We start from the raw sequence: 19,807 nt of genomic DNA on the forward strand, positions 1-19,807 counted from the left end.
GGGTAGAGATGTTTTTAGCAGGCACAGAAAAGATTCAGTGAATGTGCCCACCTGGGAGCTCTAAAGTATGGTTCCTGTAACATGAAAATATCAATTTAAAGCTTCCAACTTTTCCTTTGAGGCCATGTTAGTACCTGCGCTACACATGATGCCACATATGACATCAGGTGTGGAGCAGGTGGGTGTGGTTTCCTAGAAGTAGCCTGATGGGAGAAACTGGGACCCCTGGCTGGCCAAACTGGACCTGTGGTCTGGAGGTTCCCCACCTCTGTGGTAAGGCTTGGTCTTACTATCCTTGCAATACTGGTGGAGGGGTGGGGTGGGATTGGCAGAGGGCAAACAGCTTGCCTAGGAAAATTCACGACAGAGCTAACCCTAAAATTGGGGACCATCTTGATTAGTTTTCTGTTCTTGGATACAAGTTTGCCACGACTGAGAAATGGCATTCTGCTTTATAAATATCTATGTGTTGACTACATTATAGGGGCTCCCATGTTTGTGCTTCAGTTTATTCATATCGCACACACACACACACACATCACGCTCGTCCCGGCACACAGACTACTATGACCAAAACGATATCCCTCAGTGCAGCTTCAGCAAAAGTTACCTACTACGGCATCCAGATCCCAGCTGGAAATAGTATCTGTCACTTATTAACCTGTCAGCTGCACACACATTTGTTTTCTCTCTTCCCTCCTCCTGCCCCACAGTTTTAATACATTAAACAGAGGGAGGCAGAGGGATGGAGAAGCAGACAATAGAAAGGCCTGCTAAACATTCCTTTGCAGGCAGCTAACCCCCTTCTTCCAAAAGCCGCTCTGACTCGGAACATTCCGTCTCCCCGGCCAGCCAAGAGCCTGAACATTCGTTCCAGACTCCACTCCAGTGCTGGTGAGCGTAAACTCCCTTGGTCTCCACCCTGCCACCTTTCCCACCCACCCGTCCCCAACCCCACCACTGGATAAATAAGCATTCCCCAAAGTGAAAGTACCCCACTGGTGGAAACATCAAGCCCTGACTTTATTGTCTCTCTCCCCTCTCCTTCATCACATTCTTAAAAGACTTAAATCATCCCAGTAGCAGCCATACATCAGGCCTCCAGAGCTGTCAGGATGTATATTATTGTTTCATGACAACTGGCTTCACATATTTTTCTCTTGGAAGGGTTTATTTCAACAAGTCAGATAATACAAACCAAGAGTGCATATTTTATTTTGACTTCTCACTCTGGCTCATTAAGTCTAATGTTGACACTTCTTTTTAGAATAAGCTATTTAGGGCTGTGAAGGAGCCTCTAACACAAGGATGACTTCCACCAAAACCTATTTGTGGGGCCACTAAGCAGGAAATAATCTAGCATGGATTCTTCCCATGCATATATACATGTTGAAAAACATCTACTGGGATCCATCTGAAAAGCACCATCAAGACAGTGGGAAGTTAGGATTTTAATACCTTGACATAGTCTGCACACTGGATTTTGTAGTTCTGGGGTATGTATGTTTTTACTGTAAAACTCTGTATCCCCTGAAGAAGCTCTGCAGACATTTCATAAATGTCATGTGCTTTCTGTTTAAATAACCTGAGTTTGACAGCTTTACGTTCCACATAATAATAATGTGACCCAATTATGTTAAGCATTTCAGCCTGTTACTACAAACTCACATTTCACACAATTAGAAGAGAGCAGAGGTTGAATCCAGGGCAGGGAGAAAGAGCATGAAAGTGAGAGGACTGGAACAGATGGAACAACATTAGAAACATTTTTGGTGGATCTTCCAAGCTGTTTCCAGAATAGTGAGACGGGGCAGGTGAGCAAGTGACCACCTGTCATATTATGCTGCAATAAATCTACGTTTGCCACAAATGAACATTCCATGTTGTCACAGTAGCCAAACAGATGTATATGAGAAGTCCATAGGTAGGGCATGTGAAAAACAGTTTTTAACAGAATCATAGAATTGGAAGGGACCCTAGTCCAACTTCCTGCAGCAGTATGCAGCTGTCCCCTATGGGGATCGAACCTGCAACCTTGGGAGTTATCAGCACCACACTCTAACCAACTGAGCTATCCAGTAATCTCCAACTCATGATCCCCAGAAACTGGTATTCAGAAGCATGCTGCCTCTGATACTGATTATAAGCAGCTAATGATGGCCATCTCATCATGATCTTGTCTAATCCACTTTGAAAGCAATCTAAATTGGCAACCATTTCTACATCCTTATACAGTGGTGCCTCGCAAGACGAAAAGAATCCGTTCTGTGATTCTCTTCGTCTAGCGATTTTTTCGTCTTGCGAAGCAAGCCCATTGACGGATTAGCGGATTAGCGCTATTAGCGGCTTATCGGCTCAGCTGATCCGATCAGCTTAACGTCTTAGAAAAGGGGGGGGGAGGAAAAAAACCCCGCAGGAACTCGCAATACATTTTTGTCTTGCGAAGCAAGCCCATAGGAGATTCGTTTTGCGAAGCACCTCCAAAACGGAAAACTCTTTCGTCTAGCGAGTTTTCCGCCTTGCGAGGCATTTGTCTTGCGGGGCACCATTGTAATAGCAAAGTCCATTTACTGTGTGAATAAGTACTCCCTTTTATCCTGAATGTTCCAACTTCAATTGATAACCCTCACTGCTAGTACCAGTTCCTAGTCCACTTAATATTCCTGGATTTTATTCCACAGCCTGGAGTCCCTTATTACCAGTCCTGTGTGGTACCTTTAAGATTAACTCATTTGGGCTGCAATCCTGTATATACCAGGGGGGACTGAATCCCCATGGAATTCAGAGGGCCTTACCCTCTGAGTAATGTACAGTTATTGTGGCATGAATACACACTACAAATTGTGAAAGCAAGGACTCCTTCTGAAGACAGACCCTTAGTGCTAAGTATTCACAGAATTGTAATGTTTAAGTGTCCACTATTTCTTTGCAAAGGAGTAGGATAGGAAAAGAACCAGAATAGGTGAAAAGGAACCTTGGTTTTTCATCCCAGCAGAGAAGCAATTGTGGCAGCACAGACCCTTTCTGAACCAAAATAAAACATATTTTTTTTTCAGTTTAGTAAGGTGTTAACTGTTTGTAAAATAGCTATGCTTAAATGTCTACTATAGCATCTTTGCAAGGGAGGGTGTGTGTGTGGGGGGGAACCAGAACTTGGTCACAACCCTGTGACCTCTTTGTGGCCCCACAAGATCTAGTGGGCATCAGTTGCTATAACATACAGGCCAAACTGTAATCCTTCCTGAAACTTAACCAACACAACTATTGTTTTGTTCACTGCTTACTGTGCCTCTTGGAATTATTGTTGTCCTTATATTGAGACAGACTATCTCTGCAACTTACTGAAAGTATAGTACCACAGAATACCAGGAATAATTTGTTCAACAGGAATGGAGTATGAATTCCTTTTTAAAAAGCCAAACATGCAAGATGTGTGTTTCTTATTCTTCAAGTTTTCAGAGTCACAACATGATTTAAATAGTTATGCATTCTTAAAAAGAACAAACTGCACAGCATATTCTCTTCTTAAATCATTAGGACAGGCCATCTTATGCTCAAAGTACAAGTGCAGATTCCGGAGAAGAGCTATAGCAACCACTCTCAATTCATGTTCTGTGTATTGACTTACATTTGTAAATAACCAGAGTATCACAGTGAGTTCAAGATTTGCAATTGCTGTTTGTGTACAAAAAATGAAAGTGTTTCTCTATAACTGTATTCTAAGATACATTAAGAGAAAACAAGCTAATCACCCACTATCTCCTGATGTAGTGACTTTTATCAGAGCAATACATGATACAAGAGAAAACACTGCCAATTCTTTTCTGGGGTGGAAAATAGACTTCCCATCCTCCTCTGTGTCTTAATGCAGAAATGACTTTTCCAAGGACACAGAGACTACAATGAAGCAAAGGTTAGAACACAATGGTCGTATCAAACATAAATGAGAAGTCAGCCTTTCTGGCTTATCATAGTTTACTGACATCAAGCAATGATTTTACCTTGAGCAAAACAAGCAAACAATCAAAAACCCCAGGAAGTTACATCTGGACCAGGATCATGGTTTGTTTCTCCCTAGCAAGTCAAGATTGCTAGCCAACATGGAGCAATAGTTTGTTGTTGTGTTGCTGATTGTAGCTTGTTAGGGAACAACAAAATACAATCCCTGGTTAGGAGGTAACATGAAGCCCATGCGTCCTAGTTTGTTTCTGCTCCTCACATTAAGGGAGGAGTTACGGTAAGTGGGAACAATTGTACTTGCATGCTCCTTGTTCTCAATAAATCATAACAAAGCAGAAAGTCTGGTTTAATGTCCTATGCAAACATGGCCAACGGAGTTTGTTTTCTTTCCATAAATAGCTTTCTAGCAGAGTTCCCCACCTCACCCTCAATGAGAAGAGGAAGAATATAGGTAACTGGATCCAGAAGACAGAATTCTTACAAAACTTACAGATTGCATTAACGGGACTGTTTATATGCAACATGGACAGTTTAAGCACAGTTTAGGTATTTGGTCACAGCATTTCAGAACATTTTGCTTCAGCAGCATAGAGCTCCTACAAATGCCCATCTGTGGGATTCCCCTTAAGATTCCTGTGTCAACCACATCCAGAAGCTGTGTTCAGCTGGTTGCCAGGGGTCTGCTGGACTGCAAATGCTAATTTTCTCAATAATGTGCTAACCTGCTAAGCATAAAACTATTTTCACATTTTCCCAGTAAAAGTAAGATTAATTGGTATTTTTAAGAACCCAAGGGGTTTATAATTCAGTGTACATCATGCACTCATTTTGGCACAACTGCCATTAGCTGCTAAAATAAAACGGAAGTACTGTGGCTTATCAACAATGGGACTACTAAATATGAGAAGTTTGTACTCTTTCCAAGGTTTACATTTGAACCACAACTCATGTGGAATCTATTTTAAAATGACATTTCTGCTACAAAGAGCACCTCTGAGCATGTGCATGATAAATTAAAGAGTATAAGAAATGTACTACATGAATATTAGAGCAAGCCTGTAGTTCTAACCCCAGAACTATAACCACAATCCAAGCTAACGGAAGACACAAACCATGGATTTCCCCCCCAAAAGCATTATTTCAGAAAGCTGACTTAAGTGAGCATTTTTCTGTTTCTATTTTAAAGAGCCAGCATTAAACAACAGCTTGCTCTGAGTAATGACCATATCTGATGGATCAGCCCACAATCTATCTATCCCAGCACTCCTGTCTTCAGCAGACACTGGCAAATGGCCTATTATTTCTTAAAAGCCATCTACAATATATAGGGCATCACAACATTCCATATCATACTAATGACCATTGCAATGTCTTTTCAGTTTTAGGAAATGCAATCCAGCAACTGAAATTGGGCAGGGGGGGGGGGAGCATTTAGACCAGATGACCCTCAGGGTCCTTTCCAACTCTACAATTCTATGATTCTATTATTCAGAATTGACTTTGACAATATTGCCACCTTCAATGGGAATGTTACTGGTGATCATTCAAAATTTCTTACTTGGGCCTCAAAGAAACAGGTATACAGCACTGGCTGCTTCCAGTAACCAATATGAGTTCTCCTCTATTAAAAACATCAGTTTCAAAAACTTGCGTTCCATTCCTGTCATTTGTGATTCCAGAAGAGCTGGAAGAAAACCACCCTTCATGCTTCTGAAGGCACCATTTCCTATGCAGCAAGTCCTCTGAAGTTACAGGCAAACCCTTTATCAAATTGAAATATTTGCAAAATGTTATGAGCTACCCACCAATTCATCTTCCTAGTCAAAACTGATCCAAACACCTGGTTAAACAACTCTGCAGAGCTATCTCTGGAGAAACTTTTTGATGCATGCTGCAATTAAGAGTCTGTCAGGCTGGATCAGGATTGTAAACTCCATTTTTATGCTTGATTGCCAAGTACTGCCTCAATTGCACTAAATGCAAAGAAACCAATTAATCAAGCCTCCCACTACACAGATTGTTTTGCTTTTGAACATATATAACCTAAAAACTGAAGTGATGTTTTCTGTTCTCCAACTTAAAGACAGCAAATTTGAAAACATCTGAAGATCTTATTTCAGTGCTCCGTATAAAGAGAAACTCTATCCCTATCCTGGCTTGCGCCTGAAAATAGTTTCCAAAATACAGAGATGTATTACCTCAATAGCAAAACCTTTGCAGGGTTCATTTGATGAGAAAGACAGAGCTCCCTTCTATTGTAGGCCGTGAAATTGTATCCTGCACAAACGATACTAACTTCCACCCATGGTATATATGAATATGCAGCGCTCACCTCAAAGACTCCCATACACAAAATTCAACCATAAATCAGATCTGCAAGGTGCTGGTTGAAACCATGCCACAAGTTCAAGTGGAACTTTGGCATATTATAGGAGAGTGGGCGTCCAGCAATTCCTGCTGTTAGGAGCCAAGATTTCTGTTACAATTTCTGAGAAAATGTCAGCATGGATATCACTCTCATGCAAGACCACTACTAAAGTCACAGACAATGTGGAGAACTCAAAGTAACAGATTGCTTTAAATAAAGTAATCCAAGACAGCCAGTGCAGTGGAGTGGTTCAAGTGCTGGATTAAGAATTGGGGGACCAGGGTTCCAGTTATGAAGCTCCCTGGGTAACCTTGGGCCAGTCATTGTTTCTTAACTTAACCTACCGCACAATGTTTGCTTTTGAATTGAGGGGTTGACAGTACACGATATTCAAAACAATGACAGTCTTTTTAAGTATTACATGGTTCTATTGAACAATATAAAAGGAAAGAAAAAAATAATAAAATTAAGTAAGTTAACAAATCTTTATGCATCTTAGAAATCTGTGTCCTTTTTAACTCTCTCATCTTTTGAAAATATGTTGTTGTTGTTTTTAAATATGTTGCACAGGATGGTGTATTGCCACTATGAAGAGGGCTATATATTCACACACCCAGCTGGAATACTATTAGAGGAGAGAAATTTACTCTGCTGTTAGCTGAAAATGATAATCTTTTAAAGTTGCACTGTGTGTCCTTTTATCAAGTTTTTAAATTGGGAACTATATTGAGTTATATATAGCATGTTTAGAAAAGTAGGTTATTTTTAAATTTGATATATTATTAAATAAATAAATAAGACCTCAAGTGAGGTAGATACATTGTTGAACAAAGCGGGAAAAATAAATATTTGGATGACAATTAAATTAGGGGAAGTGTATAAGGAAATGTATCATTACTCTACAGCCAACTTCAAAAATGCATTCTAGAAAACAAAACAAAAAGTGGGGGGGATGCTTTAATTGTAACTTGTCTGAAGTAGCAAAGCCTCCCTTTGGAGCACTTTTTCCATATATGCAACTACATATTAATTTTATTTTGAATATGTACATTTTGTCCATGTTTAAAACTGGAACAGTCAAGTTTAACATTAAGCACCCTATATATATATATATATATATATATATATATATATATATATATATATGCAGGTTTTGGTGTCTTACACGGGAAGACACCCGAAGACACCAAAACCTGCATTCCTGTACCCGTGAAAATCTACGAAAGCATATATATATATATATATATATATATATATATATATATATATACACACACACACACACACACACACACGTAGAAGCATCTATCTATAATCAGTCAGTTAGCAAATTGTTATCGAGTTTAGCTTTAATTTAAATAATCTCAAACTGTTCCTTGTAAATGGAGTTTTAGCCCATAAAGTAATTACTAAAAGTAACATTAGTTGGAATTAAAAGCAAGACAGCTTTGAATAATTTGGAGGGGGGAGGGGATTAGGTGAGACCTAAGAATAGTCAAACTAGCCAAAATGAGGCAAGAGACTTAATGGAAAAGGACATTTTCCTAACTCGATGAAGAGATGGATAATCAAACACATTTTCCCCTAGAAGAGACTTGGATTCAAACCAAAAGGAGAGTTAATCTCTTGTGCAGTTCAAGGAGGCTGGACAGGATCATCCCTCTTAAACAATGAAGTAACGGAGGCATTTCGTGCAAGCAGCACAAGTGGTTCCAAGCTGGAAACCAAACTGCAGCATTAGCACACACTGGCGTGTAAGCAGCACACGAGCAAAGGTCATTGCAGAGATTGGCAATCAGGCCGGGGAGCAGAGCCAGAGAGAACATGGCTGAGCAATGAAACTCCTGGCTGACTCCAGCTGCCTGCTGAATGCTGGCCCCCACCCAGGCTTCCCAGCACAGCTCAGTTCCCTGGCTCCAAAGGACTCCCTGGCTGCCTAGTTTGATAGGGCCCTAGCCATACCCCGGCTTCTTTTTCTGAAAACCTTCAGAATTACATTTTGAGTTATTCGGGTATATAAGACTCAGGAGAAGATTTTACACTTATACACACACACAGAGAGAGAGAGAGAGAGAGAGAGAGAGAGAGCGCATTCCATTCCTTCTATTTTTTCCTCCTTGTCAAACCCCAGGATTTCTTCATTTCCCACTGCCCCAGCTCTCCTTCCACTTGAAATGTTCCTCCTCACTCACCCTATTCATCATGCTCTTCCTCTTTTCCAATAAACCTCTAACCTACCCCTCAATTTTCGTTAATCTTCTTCTCTCTCCTCTTCCTTCATATTCCTCTCCTATTTACATTCCTCCTTTAAATGTTAATGATACATATTATTCTATAATATACAGCATTTTATTTCAACTATACACACACACACACAAACACATGAACTGTAATAAAACCTCCAAGTAGTTTGCAAGAGATATTAAATTATCGTTTTAAAACAAGTAATTAAAAACATTTAAAAGATTAAATTAAATTAAAATAAAATTCACAGTAAAAAATTACAACACGTCAACATGTATGTGTCTGGAGAGGCTTGCCTGATCAAAAATGTTTTAAGCAGGTGCTGAAAAAAGATGTCTGCCTAGTGTCAATAGCTAAGGAAGTTTCAAAATGGTGCTGCTCCCACACTATAAGATCAATTTCTTACAACTGCAAAAGTAGTTTTATGTGGCACATGTGGCACCTGTAACAGTGCCAGGTCCGCAGATCAAAGCAGTCAAATGAGATAAGGTGATCCTGCAAGTAAACTGGTCCCCAGCTGTTAAGGGCCTGTGGGTTAGGTAGGACAACTGTAGCATAGTGTGCTCAATTTCCAGAAGGATACCATGGTACTGAAATCTGCAGAGAGATCAAGAAGCTGAAGCAGCAGCAGCAGCTAGGCAGCACACACCCTGTCTCACTCTCAGTCCCATGGCCAGGCCTGAAGACGGATTGGAATGGATTTAAATAAAAAGTTATTTGAGAATGGGTTACTGTGCCCAGACTATCTCCGTCCAACAGCAACCATAGTTGGGGATAAGCATGCCTTGCCACTGATGACACAAGGGTTTCAGTCAAAAGGTGGAATCTAGCCCCCAGGATATGCATGTTATTTCAGGCATAATGCAACCCTGTTAAAAACACTTAATTCCTGGACCCAGGATAACACAGCATCTGTATTGAATTTAGACACCCACGTCCAACTCATAGCAGTTACCAGACACTGGACCAGAATGTCCTCACCCGATTAAGATGACAAGAAATAGAGCAGGGTGTCATCAGTATAGTGGTAGCACCCAATATGCTACCAAATTTGCGTGCCTGACAGTTATTAACCTACAGTTTCACTTCTGAGAACTGAGAGATAATCTATACCACTTTAACCGTCCATGACACCCAGAACAGGACACTATAAGATACAGCAACTGACATTACCATTTGATTTACTCACTGTAACCTCAATTCTGCATGGGTAAGTTATTAAATTTGTTGTAATATAATCCTTTGGAATCTCAAGTGTTTCATCCTGCAAAAAGTTAAGTACATTCATCTAAGAGGATAGTTTTGAGATATGTGGCATAAAAGCCTTCCAAAATGCTAGAATCCCTGTGAAACTGTCAGCAAGCATTTGTTACTGAAGAGTTAGCTGTGAAGTAGGAGAGTCCATAATTCACTGGTAGAACAGATACTTTGAATGCAGAAGGTCCCACTTCAACCCTTGACTACTCCAGATAGGGCTTGGTAAAGACTCCAGTCTGAAAAACCATCCATGTAAACCAGAGATACAAGTAGTCAACATGATTGTGTCCAGATATTCTGGAACTACAAAAAATCCCCTTCCAGAACAGATCCTACTCCTGTAATAAGAAAACACCAAATACAATAAATCACATAATTTTGGATTGCCCTCTTCTTGACACCCTTTGCAGAGATCTCCTAGTGACTCCCTTACAACTTAAAATATTGATTTACAAAGAGTCTGTAATCCAATATTTGTTGAGGGATAATACTCCCGAAACTACCAAGATTGTATTTAGCTGAGATTTTTAAAGCTAAATCTAAAGTTGCCTGATTTACTCAATTGTGGCTATCTAGTCTTTTATATATTGTATGTGTTTGGATTATTAATGTATTTGTATGATTTTATGATTTTGTTGTTTAAATTTATGCCAATAAAGGCCAATGACAACTACAACTCCCATCATTACTGGTCATAGCCATGTAGGCTGGGGCTGATGGGAGTTGAAGTCCACAACTTCTGGATTACAACCATGTTGGATACAACCATGTTGGCTACCCCTAGTGTAGACAAAACTGAAGCAGATGAACCAACTGCCTGACTCAGTATAAGGTAGATTCCTGTGTCCTTATGTGAAGGGATTGACATATTTTAATGAAGGGTTTTTTGGGGGAGGGGGCAGCAGGGGAAAGGAAAGGAAGGGGAAATGTCATTGGCACAGGCAGAATTCCATTGTGCAAATGGGCTGACACATTTGAATGTCACCCAGTGATTTTTTGTTTGTTTCTTAGGAAGCACGTGCAACAAGATAAATAAGAAAAAAGTAGGGTAAATTTCAACTAGTGCCCCCTCACACAGAGCTCTTTTGTTTGCCAGCTGACTATTCATGGTAAAAACAAGTACACAAGGTCAAGTCTAGTGCTTCTGCTCTGCTTTCCTTCAGTGTTATAGTTACTATGCTGAGAAGTTGGATCAGCAAGTCAAGGAATGCTCATCTTAATATACCTGACCTTTCTACAAAAGAACCGGGGCATATCATTTTCCACTATGAAAACGTATACAATTGGCAATACAAATCCCATATTAAATCCTAAAAATATTTTAAGGTGTATGTAGCACGTACGCCAGAGTTATTTTAGCTTCCTTCCAGTTTTGATGTTAGCACTCTAACCTCACCTACAAATAGAAAAGTTTCCCCCTGGTTAAACTTTTGTTGCTCTACCTCCTGTAATAACTTAAAAGACACATTATGAACAGATGGGCACCTTATGCTAAAAATATATGTTTATACCTGCATTTGCTTATGGCCATTTCACACATGACCCTTCCCTGCCATGGGTACAGAGAAAAAGGGGGAAAGAAAGAAAGAAAAAGCACAGCCATCATGCACCACCAGTCCAAATGGGTGTATTGTGCTATGGCTAAAATAAGTGGTTGTTTTAGTGTTGCACCCTTATTAGTGATTTCAGCCATTTAAATATTTTAGTAAATTAACTATTTGGTGCTTTAATCTGAATATATGTTATATGCTGCCTCTCCTCCTGGAAAACGACTTTGAGAAAACCAATGGCTTCTCTGAAATATAAGGCAGTATATGATTTAACAAATATTACCACACATTGCTTTAACATTTCCTTTCTCCAATTTGAAAGTACAGCACATGCCCTATTAAAAAGTAACAAACCAAAATACTTTTTTTTATATAAAAAAAGACAAGGCTATCAGTATTGTGGAAGATCCATTGAAGAGAGGCAAATATACAGTTCATCCAACCACTGTTGGATTCAGCCATCTGCTCTTACTGTTAGAATGAACGCAACTATAGTGCCACTTTGAATAACAAATTATTTTTTATTATATTGAGATATACACCGGATGAGAAACCAGCTTAACGGAACCTCTCGCGGGGGAACAGGGAGTTAAAGGCAGCTTGTGCACAGACAAAAACTAGACAACTTGTTCTGAATCTGAAGGTAGCAACACAGTTATTTTTCTTTAAATCAGGTAAACTGCAACCCTGGGAAAATGTTATTAACATGTAATCTATTTATATTTTACTGACACATTTGTTGAAGGCTGATTTCAAAATAACCTTACTTTGCTCCCTAGATGCTTTTTTTTTTTTTTTTAGTTTAAAAATACCAAGTGCCCTTCCTTAGGCCAGACAAAGGCAATTTAAATTTAGATGTGCATATTTATGTGCAGTTGTGGGAATCACTCTTTCAGTAAGGTTTAAAGTTGTATGTTAATTGCAGTAAGACAGCTCATGTTAGCACAGCGACATAAAAAAATATAGACCAATGATTTGAGTAAAATGAAAACTGACACCAACATTTAGTTGGTGTTATAAGGACATATAAAAACAGCTTCTTACTTTAAGTAACAATTTTAAGATATTCTGGCCACTCAACGTGCTCATAAAGCTGCTGCTGAAACAGCACAAGCAAACAGCCCAAATAAAACTTCTCACTTTTACAGAGCAATCCAGCTTCTCCCATAGGAATCGTAACTCTGGACACAATCCAGCCAGTTAAGCACTCTCCGCATTGATTTCAGTGGACAAGAATTAAAAATGTGGTTGTAATCCTATGCACTTTCTAGAGAGTAAATTCTACTGAATAGGACTTAGTGTTGGCCAAAGATGCTTCAGACTATGCTGCAAATCTATCCTATTAACAGAAAACTGGACTTTAACTTAACTTTCATTGGATAATGCTCTTTGAGGGAAACGGCTTTGAAGGTTGCTGTGGCGTTTGCCCTCCTAGGTGTGTGACATCATACTGGGTTCATAGGGAAAGGGTTAACTAATTGTAAAATGACTAACCAATGGGAACCCAGGGGGCAGATTTAACTGTCTATAATTTGGGGGGTTTTTGGGGGGGAGGGGAGAGTTAGAGTTAGGGTAATGGAGAAGACAGTCTGGACTTAGAAGAGACAGATAAGATAAGTCTGTGGGTTGGGCTAGTCTGGTGGGAGACAGTAAGAGAATTTGTTAAGAGGAGTCAGTCAAACAGTTGAGATCATCAGTCAGAAGGTATTAGGAAGGTATAGGCTGGTAAAGAAACTAAAATTAAGATACTGACAGGAATATTATCGGGGAAACCATAAACTTGTTAATGTCTGTAAAATAAACTTGGGGTTTTTTTGGTTCACTTTTAACAACTGTCTGGACTCAGTGTTTTACCAGAGAGTAACTGGTTGGTGGCAGCGGGGAAGCGAGTACAGTGGTATCACAGGGATCAATAGACCGTTAAACGTCTGGGGACCCTGTGTGATCCCCACAGTTGCATTAGGGACAAACTCAACTGTAAATAATGTGTAAATATAATCTTATAAAACACACATACACCACTTATGAACTAGAGTCCATGAAGAACTAATGCAATCATTAAAGTGCCAGCATCTGTTAAGTTTCATTTACCTGGACATCTGTGGGCATATCCACATGTTCACAGTAGCAGAGTGCCAGTGCTGGTCTTGGATATTTTGGCATCTGTTGCAAAACGTTAAAATCACACTTGCAAAGCCCTTAGCACCTTTCAATGAGCTTCTCACCAACAACAGATGTCAACCAGCTCTTGTTCACAGGACTTTAATGGGCAGCCAAGTCTAGATGGATGGAGGAGTAGAAGTATGTGGCACTGCAAAAACCCAGGTGCTTTGCTGTTTCCCCCTGCCTCCCATGTTTTTGTGAAGCAACACAGGTCAGACACTTCTAAAATTAACAGCTGCTGAGACTCACAGCAGCAAGTCACATATTTGTCTTAACTGGCATGGCATTTCAATTGCTAGCTGTACACCTGTACTGCTTTTAATGTAAGTAAGGTTTAGTCAAGATGCTCAGAATGGATGTGGCACCCACAGGGAAAGAATCCCCGTTGCTTTCCCCATTGCACTTGGAAACCTCCCATTTTCCCCATTTTGTTATTATTAAATTTTTATATATTACAAATAATGCTACGAACAATAGAAAAATAAAACAAAATGCAGATATAAGGTAATTGGATACACAATTATAACATCAAACAAAATTTACAGAACTGTATATGTGAATATTATGTCATTATTTATAAATGCTATTTTGGGCCACAGAAATATAAACACCTTATTGGAACATGAGTAATAAAAGTTGTTTATTTATATTATCAACAAATATTGCGATATGTCCCCTAGCATATACTTTGTTACTTCAGTAGAGGAAAAACAGACTCAGTTTTTCCAGTTAATTTATAATATTTTTGTCTGCCTTTCCCTTAACCTTCTCAAATTTCTCTATTTGTCCATATAACCCAGGGGACAATGCCACACACACACACACACACACACACCTGTGCGTGATACTTTTGCTATTATTGATCTTGGCTAGGGGAGGGGCAAAAGGTAGAATAATTTGAGGGGGGAAAGGCAAGGAGAAAGAAAGAAAGAAAAAAACCGACAGCTCACTTCCTTCAGATAGTCAACCTATATATAGCAGGCACATGTTCTGAAGGGGACTCAAAGCAGCTACCAAACCATGGGGCTTTTCTTGGTTTTGTCCTTCTCGGCGTCTTATTTTCTCTTCAAAATTCAGACTGGTAAGTTAGTTCTACGTCTGTTTTGTCTTCCCTCCCCAACACATTCAGTGTAAGGAAAACAGGGCTGGCTTCAGATTCATGGGATTTCTGATATCCCTCGATACCCACCCAGCCTCCCTCTTGACAAGTTTGCAAAACCTGGCTGTCCAGCCATTCCCCATTTGAAGGACTTACCACTGATTGCTAATGCCAAGTAGGTAGAATCTTTGCTGCTGTTAAAAGATTTCAAATTCAGGCAGATAAGTTGGCATGTTGGTAAGTTCAGAACATGCATTGAAAGGGGCAAATATGGCCACAGAAAGTGTTGCAGCAGAGGCAATGCTACTGCCAACAGTGTGCCCCAAAAAGGGATGTCATGGCAGCTGTGTGACAGCTAGGCCAGCCACGGATCCAGCTTCTGGAGAATGTCTGATCTGGGCGCCTCTGGAGCTAGTACAGCCAAAAAATAAAAAATAAAAAATTGCAGAAGCTGCCCACCTTACACTGTGGCTGACAGGAGGCACCTTCAAGCCACTAGTTAGGACTGCTCTACATAATTTATATCCCACACTTGCAGCAGAAATGTATGTTTCCAGGGCAGCTAATGAAGTAGCATAATAGAATAAATGTGCAATACTTTTTAAAAAATGAAATAAAGGATACAAAGGAAAACAGGAAGAGTCCATTCAATTAGACTGCAAACTCATAATTATTCTAAATTAAAAATTAGCAGTTCTGAAAGCCTATGAAAATGGGAATTTTTATTGCCTGGCACCTGTATTAAATTGACTATAATAAATTCAAGACAGAAGGGACAGAGCTACTTCCAGTTGCTGGGGAATGGGTGTTATCTGAAAAGCTACCCTGCAAGAAGAAAATAAGCACATCAGGCAGAGAGGTTTTAGCCCAGCACTACCTCTGCCATGCTAGCATTCTACTTGCAGGGAGCTTTTGAAGTACAGTATGTCAGAGGAATTTTAAAAATGTGATCACCTCTTCCATCTGAAATGTTACAGATTACCCACTTTCCCCCACTTCATTCTGCTGCATCTGTAAAGCTAGACAAAAAGAGAATGAGAAAACAAGCAGATTGAACAAGGTTTAAGCATACATAAATGCCATGTAAACTATTGCTATTTAGGTACTTAGGTACCCCCACTGCCCGTACGGGCCAGTCGTGTCCGACTCTAGGGTTGTGCGCCCATCTCACTTAAGAGGCCGAGGGCCAGCGCTGTCCGGAGACACTTCTGGGTCACGTGGCCAGCGTGACGAAGCTGCTCTGGCGAGCCGGCACCGCTAGAAAGTGGTACCTATTTATCTACTTGCACTTTAGGGGTGCTTTCGAACTGCTAGGTGGGCAGGAGCTGGGACAGAAGACGGGAGCTCACCCCGCCAGGGAGATTCGAACCGCCAACCATGCGATCGGCAAGCCCTAGGCGCTGAGGTTTTACCCACAGCGCCACCCGCATCCCAAGATTTAGGTACTTACTATTTACTTAATTTCTGTTATTTTAATGGGACTTGGGCCCACCCAACATTTTGTTTCTAGCATCTGGAAAGTATAACACCACAGAAAAGAATTATCAGTTCTATGTCAATGTTCTATTTTCAATCATATGGCTAAAGTCCCATGTAGCTGGGATGAAAAATAAAACCTTTTTCCATGCTGGGGTTTTTACTCAAAAGGAAATCCATTGAAATTAATGGCAATTAACTTCAGTCACTTAATTCCAATGGGTCTACCCTGAGTAACAGTTGGTTGACTGCAATTGTGGGTCTCCCAATCCCACAGGAGTGATTACTTCTGGGCCACTGCATGGATGTGATGCAGGCTCATAATCGTTGCAGGCTATCTGTCATCAACTTTTGTGGGAACAGCATTTAAATGTTTGCATGCCCATGCAGATCACACCACTGCAGTTTTGAGCAGCAACTATGCCAAAAGTGTTTGAATTAGGCTTCAGGAGCATTAACTGATGTCCTAATGTTCAGCATGCCATTGAATCGACATAAAATTCCATTGACGTGCCTATCAGCATGTGCTTTAACACATTATCCTTTCTCTAACCTGAAGAACAGCATATATAACACAATTTGATTAGTGTGTCTTATTTCTACTTAGGTCACTCTGCAGATATAATTGGGGGCGAAGAATCAGTTCCACACTCAAGACCTTATATGGCTGCCCTCATTATATGTGTTGAAGGTAACACATCCTTATGCGGAGGTACTTTGATTAAAAGGAACTGGTTGTTAACAGCAGCTCATTGTTTTCTGTAAGTATAGAGAAGTATGTCTATTCTTCAAAGTTCTTCCTGGTATCAGTTTTGCATGGCCCTTTAGGCAAGCCCTTTAGTTGTTATTCTGTCAGGTCACAGCCTTTGCCTCCTAGTATGAGCTGCTAGTAGTAGCTGCCTGCTGTAAGATCCAAGAAGATGAGAATGGCAAGAAAAACCAGTAGATCAGGGTTGGGCAACTTGTGGTACTCAAGACTAGATGTTGCAGGACTTCAATTTTCATCAGCCTCAGCCAGCATGGCCAGTAATGATGGGAGTTGTAATCCAGCAACATCCAAAAGGCCACAGGTTAGCATTAGCCACTCTGCAGTAAATCATGGATTCGTAACTTACGTGCAATATGATATTGCAGTGTGGGTTGAAAATCTGGGTAACATTTCATTTTGTGGTCCCAAGTTCAAAGCAGTGCAGATTATTATGAAGTTAACACTTTTACAAAGGACACACAATTGCATGTCACTTGACTACTTAGTATTTGTGGCTGATTCACAAAGGCATGCACATAAATTTGATTTTCCAGTGCTTGAAGGATTAACTTGATAACTCACAGCTCAATGTGTACACTTTATCTGTGGTGTTTAATCTGTAATGGCTCACATCACATGTGCAAGTCAACACTTCATTATGATCGAAGATGATGATTCCAGTAGGAATGTAACATCCCCCTCCCCCTGCTTGGTTATTGTGCTAGTCAATATACTGAAACCTGTAGGTAATTTACTGGTACAAAGCTGTGGCAGCTATTTTACAAGAGAAGTGGTGAAGGTGTTTTATCAGCCAGCAAACTCCTGAAAATAACTTCTCCAGAGTTCCTCGAGCTTGACTTCAAGGACGGGGGAACAGAACCTTTTATGGACCCAAGTTCATAGTGTTAAAACAGTGGAGAAGATTTAATGAACTACTTTATAAAAATATAGAGTGAATGTAGCTGTTTTTAACTTCTAGAAGTCTTAACTTGATAGGTGTAGAGCAATGTTTCCAGATGGGGGCCATATGCCCCCCCCCCAAGATATTCCAAGAGGGCCCCAGGTGAAAAATCTTTTCAGGTCAATTCAAAGGCCAAAGCTATTCAATGAAGGAGTCAGATGCACCTCTGTTTGAGGGGGGGGGGATTACACAGCTTAGGGCAGTGGTTTTCAACCAGTGTGCTGTGGCACCCTGGGGTGCCTTGAATGATGGTCAGGGTTGCTGTGGGCTTCTGTTCCTCTTCCCTTCCTCTTCTGATGCCCTCTTGAGTCTCTGCCTCCCAAAGGCTTGCATAGCTGTTCGTTGCAGCAGCCCTGGCTACAAGCTCCCCCGGTGAATGATGCCTCTGGGGCTGGCCAGGGGGCACTTCCCAGGCCCCTGTGGGGCAGTGTCAGGAGGCAGCTATCTTTGAGGCAGGGGGCAGCAGCTAAGAGACCAGGGACAGCAACTGTGGCTGCCCAGAGGACTCCCAAGGAGAGGGGAGGAGGCGGCTGAGGAAACATTCCACAAGGGAGTGTATTTGACAAAGGATGAGAGGCTGCCAGCTCTGCAGGCAAGGGTGACATAACTGGGCTCCTGAGCCCCACAGGGGTGCTGCAGAAAGAATGTAGTTGTTCAAGGAAGCCGTGGACTCAGAAAGGTTGAAAAGCTCTGGCTTAGGGTCTCCTACAAAGAATACCATCTTCTGGGTAGCCATCCGCTGAACTTCCAAGGGCAGCAGCACTACCAAGAGGAATCTCTGCTGATCTTAACAGCCAAGAGCATCTGTTGGGAAGGAGGCAGTCTTTCAGATATTATGATGTATTCTGTATCAGGAAACAGACGCTGGCTTTCCATTCATACCTTTCTGTGCAATGCCCAGTAGACTTTGGCTTCTCAACCACACAGTAAACAATGGGGTATTATATCCTGTACTGTTTATATAGACAATTAAGTTCAAAATGGATAAAAAAACAGCAAAATCTTACATGTTTATTCAGAAGGGCCATTGTGTCTAGTGGGGCTTATTCCTAAGTATGTTTCAGACTGCAGCCTAAGTATGCAGTATGCAGAGTGTGAAATGTACTGTATGACAGCACAGACTCAAGAACATTGTGTAAAGCCAAAAACACAGGAGAGTGCAAAACAAATATTAATGCACTTGCTAGAAGCAAATGTTGATCAAATCTTTGATCTTTTTTATCTTTTCAGAAAAGAAAGGAAAAAATCAATTCCACAAGCAATAGTTTTTCTTGGTGCTCATTCACTAACTGGAAAACAACAACAACGCATTAAAATTATTGGAAGATATGGTCACCCACAATATAATGAAAAGACGATGGAAAATGACGTTATGCTTTTGAAGGTACTTTTAAATGGAATGTGAATATTCTGGGGCTAAAAAAAATAAATTTTATACTTATCTTTCTAAGTATCTTTCTTGTCAAGTGAATTGGATGCCTTAAATTTTAAATAGGCAACAGTGCAATCAATGCACATGTCTACTCAGAGGTAAGCCCCACAGAATTCAATGGGAAACATAATACAGCCTTAGTTGGTTATTCAACTAGAAAGCATAGGAAAGTGTAGGTGTTATTCTTTGGCAAAATTAGTGATCATCATCTGGCTGTTCTTATTCAGCCTGCCTAGTTATATGAGTTTTCCTGGGAGACTTGCCAAAGCCTGAGCTTAAGCAACTTCTACAAGAAGCATAAAGCAGAGCTTCCTCCTCTTTAGTCTCAATATTGCCCTTGTAGAACTCAGCAATAAGGATGGATCCAAAAATAGAATTAGTTGGCTCTGCTTGTCATTGGCTCCACCTACTATTGGTCTCCCAGCCCTTAGCTCTACCAAGCCCAATGGGCGCCACTGACATGTCATTACAGACTGATGATTGGTTTCTCCTACAGATTATTTTTTTAAGTAGCTGAAGGCTGAATCATTTAGATAACTCATTATCATA

At 40.5% G+C, this 19,807-nt stretch overlaps 1 protein-coding gene across 2 annotated transcripts in view; it reads right to left on the bottom strand.

Annotated features, from left to right (window-relative positions):
• PLPP1 (phospholipid phosphatase 1) overlaps positions 1–19,807 on the bottom strand; it is an 86,247-nt gene that overhangs the window by 19,858 nt on the left and 46,582 nt on the right. The window lies entirely within an intron of this gene.

The sequence above is a fragment of the Podarcis vaucheri genome (genome assembly GCF_965113315.1).
Source record: "Podarcis vaucheri genome assembly, chromosome: 11".
In the NCBI taxonomy this organism is placed as follows: domain Eukaryota; kingdom Metazoa; phylum Chordata; class Lepidosauria; order Squamata; family Lacertidae; genus Podarcis; species Podarcis vaucheri.